The sequence below is a fragment of the Ambystoma mexicanum genome, chromosome 1p (genome assembly GCF_040938575.1).
Source record: "Ambystoma mexicanum isolate Mex_15411 chromosome 1p, UKY_AmexF1_1, whole genome shotgun sequence".
In the NCBI taxonomy this organism is placed as follows: Eukaryota; Metazoa; Chordata; class Amphibia; order Caudata; family Ambystomatidae; genus Ambystoma; species Ambystoma mexicanum.
The window spans coordinates 229,011,412-229,024,526 of NC_090921.1; positions in this window are offsets into that span (position 1 = coordinate 229,011,412).

Genomic DNA, 13,115 nt, shown 5'->3' on the forward strand with positions numbered 1-13,115 from the left:
AGGCCTATATTTTCCAGGCATAGTACGGAGGCCCTTTTTGTAATTGAGGTTACCCAAGAACGTGGAAATAGTTTTCCTCTAACCTCCTTAAGGAAATTTCACCAAGGAACTGCACCCAAGTAAAACGGTTCTCTTTTAATACAATATTGGCGAGACCATCCGGGCCCAGAGCTCTTGAATTTTTGCTTTTAATAATAAGGTACATCCGATTGTCGATGTCCCACTCCAAGGAACAGCTGGCATCGACAATCTCTTCCAGCACGTGGGGAACCTCATTCCCTGATGAATAAATCAACTTAAAATGGTCTAACCAACACTCTTCTGCAATCGGGTTGATTTGTAGGCTAGACTACACACTTTCATTAGATTTGACAATATTCCAAAAGGCCCTTGAGTTCTTCCCAGCTAATATTAGGAGCATATTTTGGGCGTCTGCCAAGAGTAAATGATGTTTATGATGCACTAGCCAGTTTTCATAGGCTTTCTTGGCGCGGCTTCTCAACAACCCTTCTTCGGGCTTAAAAGATCTTCCCACCCTATGCAGCTCCCTTTTCTTTTGCATTATTTCCTTGTCGTAGAGATGGCTGTGAATAACTCTGGACTTGAAGCCTGTGTGTAGTTACTCGTAAATGTCATCCAACATTAATTGATAATCCCCATAGTGTGATTTACCTCCTATTACACACCCTTGGAAAGTCGACAGAAATATTTGGGTAAATGAACGTATGTTAGGCTCATTTCATGTGACGCTGTTCACCCCAGAGTTTACCCCCAGAGGCAAACAGTATCTCTTCTGAACCAAATTTCTTACTTTCATACGGCAACTTACTCTTAGGGGGAGATGATCGCTTGCGTTTTTTCAATCCTCAACTCTTGAGCATTCATGGAAACAGTAGTCTAAGATACTTTTTTTCGCCACGCCCTTGACCACATGTAGTTTGCACACTCATCCCCCTTCAGGTTACCATTCAATAAACACAAACCCTAGATCTCCATGAGTGATGACCATTTTTCCCTCTGTTCAATGAGGCTTTGTCTGCGGGCATACTTTTTTTGTCATTCGCCCGTTAAGCATCTATAGTTAAGGTCACCACATTCTATTATTGAAAGGTCCAAACCACGGAATTGTCAACTAAACAGGATCTCCTCAGTTGATTCTAAGAAGGCATCTTGAGTGATCGTCAATGGGCTCCAGTATAGATTTAACAACAATGAGAGATTTTTGACCGAAAAATAAATGTGATTCCAATGGAGTTCTATGGCTTACCAAAATGAATTAGGATTTGCGAATACCAATGATTTACCCCAAATTACATTGACAACCCCTACCAATAACCCAGCTGACAACAGCACAGTATAACCGTCCACCTATGGTGTAAACCTAAGCCATGTTTCTTGGGGGCAGAACAAGTCCACCTCTATCAAATTCACACTGTGATTCTCAAATAAGTGAGCAAAACCCCTACTGTTCCAAGAGAGTAAACAAACTTCTTTCACTTCACTTGAACTACCCCCTGTACAGTTATATGAAGCTGGACAAGGCTTATTGCTAGTGGGTAGGCCTCTTATTCAGATTCGATGCCAACCAATTCCAGATATTCTCTTCTCCCTATATCACCTGAAACATCCATAATCACTTGACATTTTGTATTTTCACCATGAAAGCACTGAATTGTAAATAACTGTGCCATACCACCTGACCTTTCCAATCACACTACTTGAGGTACTTTCAACTTTGTTTCTTGTTGCAATACCTTCTGTGAAGCAGACATCTCTCGATCACCCCCCTCGCTGTCTCATGGGTGTATATGTCAAAACCCCAGGACCTAATTTCATCGGCTGCTGCCAAGACCTGATTACCAACCATATGGGATCTAAAATACAATATAACTTTGTCCAGATTGTATCCATTCCAAAATTCAATGCATTCTATGTCCTGGGATGACAGATTTTCCAGAGTTGATGCTCTTCTTAGAATGTGCATAACCGATACTCTATTTAGAATGACTCTATCTCGGTCTAATGGCAGCTTCTGTAATATTAGTTTAAAGGCCCCAGGGACCCCATCATTTTCCCCACTCAGTCTCATCTCTCCCAAAACTCCCTGTTCTTTACAAACAGCCTTCCTCTTTTCCTCTAGAGTCATAAATACTTCCACCTGTGGTTTTAGGGCACCAGCCACCTGTCTAGATTGATTAGCCTGATCATTTCGTTGGACAGTAATAGAGTCCCTATGCTACTTCTGCTCTTTCCCCCTGGATGTACCTGTGGTTCAACCAATTTTCATTCAAGCCAGGCCCCCCCACTACTCTCAACCTCAATACACTCACCATCATCATCTTTAATTTACCTTTCTTCTACATCTACAAGATGCTGGGGCTCCTCAAAATATCTTTCAGTTTCTTCATCCATTCCCCTCCTCCTTTGTCTCTAGTACATAGATTTGTTTTACTCAATCCCGTAACCACCCTCAATTGCTGTTCCTTAGGTGACTTCAGGGGTAGAGGAGTGGACAGGCCTCCCCTATTATTTTGTTATCACGCAGCTCCCGATTTTCGTTTAAAAAAGGGCCCCAGTGACACAAATGCTGCCAGGGGACAGAGGAGACCGGGTCTGTTGCCCCCCCAAAACTCCTCTTCCTCTTGCACCCTGTCTGTGAAACCTCAACCATAGAGCCTAGTTCTTCCACCTCAAGATCGACACTCTCCAATACTCCAGCTTCCCGAACATCTTTTGTTGTCTGAGCATTTAAGTTGCCCAACAATCTGATTCCGCACACAAATAAAGCCTTCAATGAAGTTTAATTTTGTATCCATCATTGTTAGAGAACATCCTTGCTGTTTTAATTCTATTCCAACATTATCCTGCATTTTTGCTAGAGTCACCAAAGCGAGCTCCAACGCTCCTGCCACGTTACTCAAGTGAAGCATAAAGGCATTGAAGTCCCTATCTTTCAATCTAGATTCACAGCCAACCCTCTTTTTATTAGAGGGGTGAAGGCTGTTTGTGTCTGTTGCCTTATACACCATGACCTTCGCCCAACTCTCCACTTGCAATCCCTGATGAGAAACCTTTTCCACATGTTTGGCCCGTTCACCGGGGGCCATCTCCTTTTACCCCAATCTGTCCCCACCCTACACGTCGTAGATCGATTCACTAAGAGGGTGTTATTAGAGAACACAAACTCTTTATGACCTTGGTCGCTGACTAGTTAACCCAACCCCATTTAGCATGTAACAGATTCCCATAATAAGATTTAGTGCAAATGAGTCCATAATGAAATAAACTGAATGCAGACTGATGAGAATGCATAATGCTCTGGAAATGGGAAAATTAACTTTAAATGTACAGGTTGAATCTGCGCTGTGTGATAAGATGAAAAATTTGAAGATCCATTCTACTAAAGACATGACTTTGTCTTGGAGCAGGAAGCGCAAGAGAACTGCAAATCACCTGATTTTTTTAGTGGGATGAACTGGACAAAGGGAGGTGCTCGTGATTAACAAGGGGTTCCATAAAAAAGGATTTTGAGGCAGAGTAGAGAGGCATTCCTCTTCTGGCACTGACGGATGAAGGAGGCAGAAGAGCTGGTTGCTGAGCAGACTGACAGGCCGATTCATGGAATAATTAGCGCGGCGCAAGTGGGCAAAAACGTGCGAATCGCAGTGGAATAGCGAAAATCGCAGTGCAAGTGCGAAAATCGCACGAAAAGCAGCGCACGTCGATTCATGGAAGGCCGTGTGCGAGAAAACCCATGGATGTGCGATAAAAAAGTGCGCGGCGCACGTTGGCGCACAGGCCATCTAACAGCGTGCGCCAGGTCACAGCGAAAATCGCACAAGCCACAGCGAAATTCGCACATAGCGCGGCGCACACAACAAAAGTAGGCGGAACACGGGCGTAACACTCGGAATGGGGAACAACTTGCCAAAACGTGGGCGTCACGGGGGAAGTACAGGGCACAAGTGCGCGAAACGCCCACACGCTCGCCTACAACACGTATTCATGGAATAGAATAGGGGAAAAAAGCGCACGCTCAAACCAGCGCACAGGCACAAACACGACTGCCACAAGAAAGCAGGCGGTAGCGTCTCTGCGGCTGTAAGAAATGTGCGCCAAAAGGTGCACCAACAAATAGCACCCATATACTGCCATGATGAATGTCCCATACTGTGGCCCTCCAGGAAAAATGACGTGCAAAGGGGTACCCACAAACACGGACACCCGCTGAAAAAAAAATACGTGTGCGTGTATGCCGGGGTGCGCGGGAAGTCTCACACGCGATTTCAGCAGGGTACGCGCATCACAGGGGTACGCGTGAAGTTATTCACGCGATCGGGCCTGGGGGAGCGGGCTACGTGTATTTCAGGGGTTCGCGTGAAGTTTCTCACGCGATCGGGCCTGGGGGTGCGTGCTACGTGTATTTCAGGGGTTCGCGTGAAGTTTCACACGCGATCGGGCCTGGGGGAGCGGGCTACGTGTATTACAGGGGTTCGCGTGAAGTTCCTCACGCGATCGGGCCTGGGGGAGCGTGCTACGTGTATTTCAGGGGTTCGCATGAAGTTTCACACGCGATCGGGCCTGGGGGAGCAGGCTACGTGTATTACAGGGGTTCGCGTGAAGTTCCTCACGCGATCGGGCCTGGGGGAGCGGGCTACGTGTATTCCAGGGGTGCGTGAGAAGTTCCACACGCGAATAGCCTGGGCGCGTGTATTTCAGGGGTGCGCGGGAAGTTCCACACGCGAATAGCCTGGGCGTGTGTATTTCAGGGGTGCGCGGAAAGTTCCACACGCGAATAGCCTGGGCGCGTGTATTTCAGGGGTGCGCGGGAAGTTCCACACGCGAATAGCCTGGGCGCGTGTATTTCAGGGGTGCGCGGGAAGTTCCACACGCGAATAGCCTGGGCGCGTGTATTTCAGGGGTGCGCGGGAAGTTCCACACGCGAATAGCCTGGGCGCGTGTATTTCAGGGGTGCGCGGGAAGTTCCACACGCGAATAGCCTGGGCGCGTGTATTTCAGGGGTGCGCGGGAAGTTCCACACGCGAATAGCCTGGGCGCGTGTATTTCAGGGGTGCGCGGGAAGTTCCACACGCGAATAGCCTGGGTGCGTGTATTTCAGGGGTGCGCGGGAAGTTCCACACGCGAATAGCCTGGGCGCGTGTATTTCAGGGGTGCGCGGGAAGTTCCACATGCGAATAGCCTGGGCGCGTGTATTTCAGGGGTGCGCGGGAAGTTCCACACGTGAATAGCCTGGGCGCGTGTATTTCAGGGGTGCGCGGGAAGTTCCACACGCGAATAGCCTGGGCGCGTGTATTTCAGGGGTGCGCGGGAAGTTTTACACGCGAATAGCCTGGGCGCGTGTATTTCAGGGGTGCGCGGGAAGTTCCACACGCGAATAGCCTGGGCGCGTGTATTTCAGGGGTGCGCGGGAAGTTTTACACGCAATTTCTGCACGGTACGTGTATTTCAGGGGTGCCGGGGAGTCCCACATGTGATTTGACAGTGTGGGTCCTCCCAGGTGTACCCTGTACACCCTCCACGGCCCCTGCAGGCAGCCCACACCACAGGGGACTACCCTGCATCCCTGGTCATGTCCCGCAGGCAGCCCACCCAACATGGGCATGCCCCCCAGCAAAGGCACATGTCTCCTTGAACTAATGAACACCAACTCATGTCCCCTTGCACCCCAACCCCCCAGCACTGTGGGGCACCTGCCAGCAGGCCCCCACCCATGTCCAACTCATGTCCCCCACCACCCCCACCCCCCAGCACTGTGGGGCACCTGCCAGCAGGCCCCCATCCATGTCTCCCACCACCCCCACACCCCAGCCACCAGGGGCACCCTCCACCAGGCCCCCACTCATGTCTCCCACCACCCCCACACCCCAGCAGTGCAGGGGCACCCTTCACCAGGCCCCCACTCATGTCACCCACCACCCCCACCCCCCAGCCACCAGGCTCACCCTCCACCAGGCCCCCACTCATGTCTCCCACCACCCCCACACCCCAGCAGTGCAGGGGCACCCTCCACCAGGCCCCCACTCATGTCTACCACCACCCCCACCCCCCCAGCCACCAGGGGCACCCTCCACCAGGCCCCCGCTCATGTCTCCCACCACCCCCACACCCCAGCCACCAGGGGCACCCTCCACCAGGCCCCCACTCATGTCTCCCACCACCCCCACACCCCAGCAGTGCAGGGGCACCCTCCACCAGGCCCCCACTCATGTCTCCCACCACCCCCACACCCCAGCAGTGCAGGGGCAGCCTCCACCAGGCCCCCACTCATGTCACCCACCACCCCCACCCCCCCAGCCACCAGGGGCACCCTCCACCAGGCCCCCACTCATGTCTCCCACCACCCCCACCCCCCGGCCACCAGGGTCACCCTCCACCAGGCCCCCACTCATGTCTCCCAACACCCCCACACCCCAGCAGTGCAGGGGCAGCCTCCACCAGGCCCCCACTCATGTCACCCACCACCTCCACCCCCCCAGCCACCAGGGGCACCCTCCACCAGGCCCCCACTCATGTCTCCCACCACCCCCACCCCCCAGCCACCAGGGTCACCCTCCACCAGGCCCCCACTCATGTCTCCCACCACCCCCACACCCCAGCAGTGCAGGGGCAGCCTCCACCAGGCCCCCACTCATGTCACCCACCACCCCCACCCCCCAGCCACCAGGGGCACCCTCCACCAGGCCCCCACTCATGTCTCCCACCACCCCCACCCCCCAGCCACCAGGGGCACCCTCCACCAGGCCCCCACTCATGTCTCCCACCACCCCCACACCCCAGCAGTGCAGGGGCACGCTCCACCAGGCCCCCACTCATGTCTACCACCACCCCCACCCCCCCAGCCACCAGGGGCACCCTCCACCAGGCCCCCACTCATGTCTCCCACCACCCCCACACCCCAGCCACCAGGGTCACCCTCCACCAGGCCCCCACTCATGTCACCCACCACCCCCACCCCCCAGCCACCAGGGGCACCCTCCACCAGGCCCCCACTCATGTCTCCCACCACCCCCACCCCCCAGCAGTGCAGGGGCACCCTCCACCAGGCCCCCACTCATGTCTACCACCACCCCCACCCCCCAGCCACCAGGGTCACCCTCCACCAGGCCCCCACTCATGTCTGCCACCACCCCCACCCCCCAGCCACCAGGGGCACCCTCCACCAGGCCCCCACTCATGTCTCCCACCACCCCCACACCCCAGCAGTGCAGGGGCACCCTCCACCAGGCCCCCACTCATGTCTCCCACCACCCCCACACCCCAGCAGTGCAGGGGCACCCTCCACCAGGCCCCCACTCATGTCTACCACCACCCCCACCCCCCCAGCCACCAGGGGCACCCTCCACCAGGCCCCCACCCATGTCTCCCACCACCCCCACCCCCCAGCCACCAGGGGCACCCTCCACCAGGCCCCCACTCATGTCTCCCACCACCCCCACACCCCAGCAGTGCAGGGGCAGCCTCCACCAGGCCCCCACTCATGTCACCCACCACCCCCACCCCCCCAGCCACCAGGGGCACCCTCCACCAGGCCCCCACTCATGTCTCCCACCACCCCCACCCCCCAGCCACCAGGGTCACCCTCCACCAGGCCCCCACTCATGTCTCCCACCACCCCCACACCCCAGCAGTGCAGGGGCACCCTCCACCAGGCCCCCACTCATGTCTCCCACCACCCCCACACCCCAGCAGTGCAGGGGCACCCTCCACCAGGCACCCACACATGTCCCCCTGCCCCCAGGTCCTGACGATACTCAATCATGGCAGTAATGGGCAGCATACCCAGCACAAACACCCAGGCAAGGATTGCATCCACCCACATTGTGAATGCAATTACATGATACAACCCCAATGGCAAGTCTGTAAATGAACACATGTCCGTCACACACACATACACAATGGGTGCAAGTGAATGTCAAAACCCATATCATGACATGTATGAAACCAATGAGAAAATACCACAAGTGAAAGTTAAAAAAACATGTATTAAAGATGAAAAATAAGTAAAAAAATCAAACATACAACAATGGGGATAACAAAATAAATGGTCCATGTCCGAGAACAAATGTAAAAATAAAAAAAACAAAGTAATCCAAAAACAAATGTTGTCCAAAGCAAAATCATGTGGAAGTAAAATAATGAAAAACCATTTCCTCATGGTGAACACAATCATTAATAAAAAAAATGTTTCTTCAAAAAGCAAACTATATACACGAACATTCCAGGGTCCATGAGCCCAACACCATAAATGAAACCTACTACTACCTAATGAAAAAATATATACAAAAAGTGGCCATTGTCCGAGCGGTCCAAAAAAACAAAAATTAATAAAGGAAACCTAACACTAACTAACTAAATAACTATATACAAAGGCAGCGGGCAAGTCCTGCGGCTCACTCGGTGATGTTGCTGGCCAGGGCATCATCGAACTCCATGTCGATGTCCTGGAGGCGGGACTCTGTCCTGGCCCCGAGGTCTCGCAGGGATAACCCCATGTCCAGCTCAAACTCCCTGCGAGCTTCCTCGAGGCACTCAGCCCGCCTCAACGCCCGACGCATGGAGAACTCCACCCTGACCATGGTGAGCCGCTCCTCTTCCGCCCGCTGCCGCTCCGCACCTTTCCGCTGGACCAACTGCTCCCACACGGAAGACACCACCATCCTAGGGTTGCCCTGCCCTCTGGCCGATGCCTGCCCCTCTGATCTTGAAGGCCCTGAGCCATGATGCCTCCCACATCGAGCCTGCTGCTGCCTCCGATGCCACTGCCTCTGCCAGCACGACGGTATCCAGGCTGATGGAAACCACCGACGCCGTCGTGCACGTGCCCTGCCTGATGATGCTGTCACATCTTCCATCTGCTGGGGTCCAGTTGCTGTGTTGTCCACCCCTGCTGGACCTCCGACTCCCAACTGTGGCAGGGATGGGATCCCCACCGAGCTGGCTGCATTGGTCGGGGCAGGTCCACAGGGGGCCCTGGTGGCATCTGGTCCAGAAGACGGCAAGGAGAACGACTGGTGTATAGCCTGCACAGAGGAGGAGAGGGCCGCCAGATTGGACAACACATGCAGAAAACCCCCGAACATGGCCGATCCCAATTGGGCCACGTCGGCACGGTGCACTTCGTGATGACGTGCGTCCTCCTCCCGGGAAGCACGCACGGCATCACGAATCACAGCCGTGCGCATCGCGACCCCAATCAGGACCTTCTCCACACGGCCAGGGGTTCCCACGTCCACAGGTGGAGGGGAGTCAGGTCACATGGACATCCCCTCTACCTGCGGACGGGCCTGGGACGGGGCATCCCTGCTGGTGCATGGTGGTGCACTCACAGGGTCAGGGACAGCGACATGCACAGGCCCCTCCACGGTGACCTGTGCTGCCTCCTGCCCCTGGCCCTGGACTGCACCACTTGCACCAGCAGGGATGCCCCCACCATGCCCCATGTGTGCCCCAGTGGCGGCCTCCTCCTCCTCTGTGCAAACCACCAACCTGGATGGCTCCTCACCGTCTCCCACCGTAGCACCCCTTCCGCTGCAGCCGTGGGGGCATCCCCGCCGCCTTGCTCCACAGCGCCGTCTCTGCCCTCTTCTTCACTAGCCGCTGCGTAGAGGGAGACAAAGAACACAAGCATCAGGGCACTGTACAATGGTCCCCTAGACAGGAAGCAATAGCAGATGAGCACCACTGTCAAAGTACACTTCCATCATGTCCCTCCACAACACATGGGTCAGTCAAGGCAAAACACACACAGTAACAGGCATGGTGCATGCCATGGACATTTCCATGCATGTCCAATGGACTCTTGAAACATTCAATGATATGTAACTCACATGCATCATGGCTCATGCCTAGCACATGCACACACTTCACCTCAGTCACATCCATCTGGCCCCAAACACACCAAACACAGCGGATACAAGGGTAATTTGGCTGCTTCACTGAATCTGTGCATTGTCACACACATGTGTCATGCATCCATGGCATGCACAAGTCACAGACACGCAGGTCAGGCACACAGACATGGCTACCATATATGTACCTGGCATCAGCACCCATCCCTCACCCCCACCCATGTCCAGGTACAGAGACTGGCATGCTCTCATGTTCAAAATCTGCATAGGGCTCCCCATGCGGCATTTGAACACATGCAACAACCATGTGGGTCACACATCACTGGTCGCACATGCATTACCATGATGTCCCTGCACACATACATGCATACATGGCCTATGGCACACATACAGGCAAGTATCATAGAACCAGCACACCGCAACATGCCCTGTCTCACACAGTAATGCTTGGACACTTACCGCTCAACTCCAGACGGGCCTCCCTCTCAAGGATCTGGGCGTGGAGCGCTGGGCGTATGCGTTCCAGGACCCTCATCTGGATGGAACTCATGCGGCCCCGGCCCCCCTCCACGAGGCGCCGGGCCTTCACAAGGGTCCTGGACCTCAAGTCCTCCCAGCGCTTCTTGATCTTCAGGACGTTGCGGGTTTCCACCCCCTCCGCGTTGATGGCAACCACACAGTCGGCCCAGATCCTCTCCCGTCCTTCCTTGCTGGCGCGGGACGATCCAAAGAGGGCATCATACTGCCCCAGGACATGCTCCACCAGGACACCAACTTCGGTGTCAGTGAAGCTGGTGCCCCTCTGCCCCTCTGGCCTGGGGTTGCCACTGGTGCCAGATGTGGAAGTGCCCGACATGGCAACCCCAGAGGCAGGTGTGGGTGGGCAACTGGGTCCTGGGGCTGGGCTGTGGAGCGATGTAATCCCAGTCGGGAGTCTTCAGTTCCAGCAGGGGTGGACACAGCAACTGGACCCCTGCAGATGGCTGATGTGCAGGCACCAAATGGCAGGACACGGTGGCAGCAGGCAGGCAGGCAGGCAGCAGCAGATGGCACGTGGGAGGCTGCTCGGGGCACTGGGGGGCAGTAACTCGGCCTTCTGGGCAGGAGCGTGGTCTTCCGTGTGTTTTCGCGTGGCCAGCTTGATACGGAGTGATTTGGCACGTGAAAATCCTGCACGTCAGCGTGAAATCCGAGGAAAGGCCCTTAGCGCGTAAGCGCGTCAGCACGCATACGCGATTCTATTGGACCAGAGTCCCTCAGCGCGTAAGCGTGTCTGTGACGTGACCCGCACGGGTGTTCCCCACTCAGCACGTGATGACGGGGCACACGTGGAAATACTGCACGTCAGAGTGTCATCGCGTGTAATTGGACAAAAGTGCGCGTACACGCGATTGGCCTATGTACGTGTATTTCATGGGTGCGCGGGCACTTACACACGCAAGTACGTCAGCGAACCTGTATCCCGTGGTGCGTGTGAATTTCCACACGCTATTGGACTGGGAACTGGATTCCAGGGGTGCGCGGGTCACACGCTCGCCTAGAACACGCGCAAAGCATACATTTGCGCACTTTAACAATAACAAGCTCAGACGCCAGGATGAACATACCGTTCCTAGCAGCAGTGGCAGTGGGCTACCAAAGGAGGAGGAGGAGGATAGTCAGGGCCAGAATATTCACACCCAGAACCAGCCTTTTCGGGATGCCTGATGACCAGGTGTATGGGAGGTACAGGTTTCCACCACACATTATACTGGACCTGGTGAGTGAGTGGGAGGATGACCTCACATCACCCACCCTGTGCTCCCAAGCACTCAGCCCCCTGGAGAAGGTCCTCAATGTACTGCACTTCTTAGCCACTGGATCATTTCAGCGGACAAGTGCCATAGTGGGTGGGGTGTCACAGGTCACCCAGTCACGCTGCCTACACCAGGTCTTGAACATCATCACTGCACGCCCATCATCCGCAGGCACATATACCTGCCCAGAACACCTGCAGAAAGGCATGCTGCCGCCCTGGATTTTTACGGTGTGGCACGATTCCCCAAAGTGCTAGGTGCCATCGACTGCACCCATGTGGCTCTACGTCCCCCCAGGGCATCTGAGCACATCTATAGGAACCGCAAGCACTGGCATTCCATCAACGTGCAGGTAGCATGTAATGCCAAAGGAATCATCACCTCAGTATATGCCAACTATCCCGGCTCCACCCACGACAGCTTCATTTACCGAATGTCCACCCTAAGCCGGGACCTAGAAGCTGGGCGGCATGGCGATACATGGCTGCTTGGTGAGTATGTATGCCACTGCACATGCATGCATGTTGGATACTGAGCAAGGTCACAACCCCACCAATGATACCAATCACCACCTCCACAGGGGACAGTGCCTACCCTCTCAGCCCCCACATGATGACGCCAATTCGGAACCCCACCACGCCACCCGAGGTAAGATATAACACAGCCCACATTACGACCCGGGGCATAGTGGAGCGCACATTCGGAGTGCTAAAGTCACGCTTCCGCTCCCTTGACCGTTCTGGCGGCCAGCTGTTATACGCTCCCCCAGTAGTGTGCAGGATCATAGTGGCAGCATGTGTCCTGCACAACGTTGCAATACGCCGGGGCCTGGCCGTGGACATGGTGGTGGCCCCACATCCCCAACAACATCCCCAACAACATGACACTAGTCTCACTATGTACAGTGTTAGAAACCTGCAACACCTGAAATGCACACAGCAATGCCGGACCAACAACATACTTGAGCACGTACTACCATTAACATGACATCACAAATGTTACATATTAGTAGTCTCACCACCTGGAAATGCCTGCACTCCCACCACTACCAACTGTGCAGTGTTGGCGCCATGTAGAATTGTAGGTGCACTGCTGCCAACATGGACCCCATCTCCAGACTAGAGGTCATTGTGTAGACATGAGGAAGGGACCTGCAAATTGGGAGGTAGACACAGAAGAAGAGTTACACATCAATGCAACATGCAGTGTACAACACAACAGAAATATGCACTAGGAATGTATACACAGTATTGACTACAGACTGCCCACACAGCTCATGGGAGTCCAACGTCACTGTGTAATTCACAGTCACTTGGGCACACCCTTTGCAAGCCCATGGAAACGGGAAGCAGGAGGGGTGTGTGTGACTCAAACCCAAGCATCTGAACCAAATACATTACAAGCCTGCATGTGCCCAGCCACAATGCAGCGTATGCCCACAGGAACCACG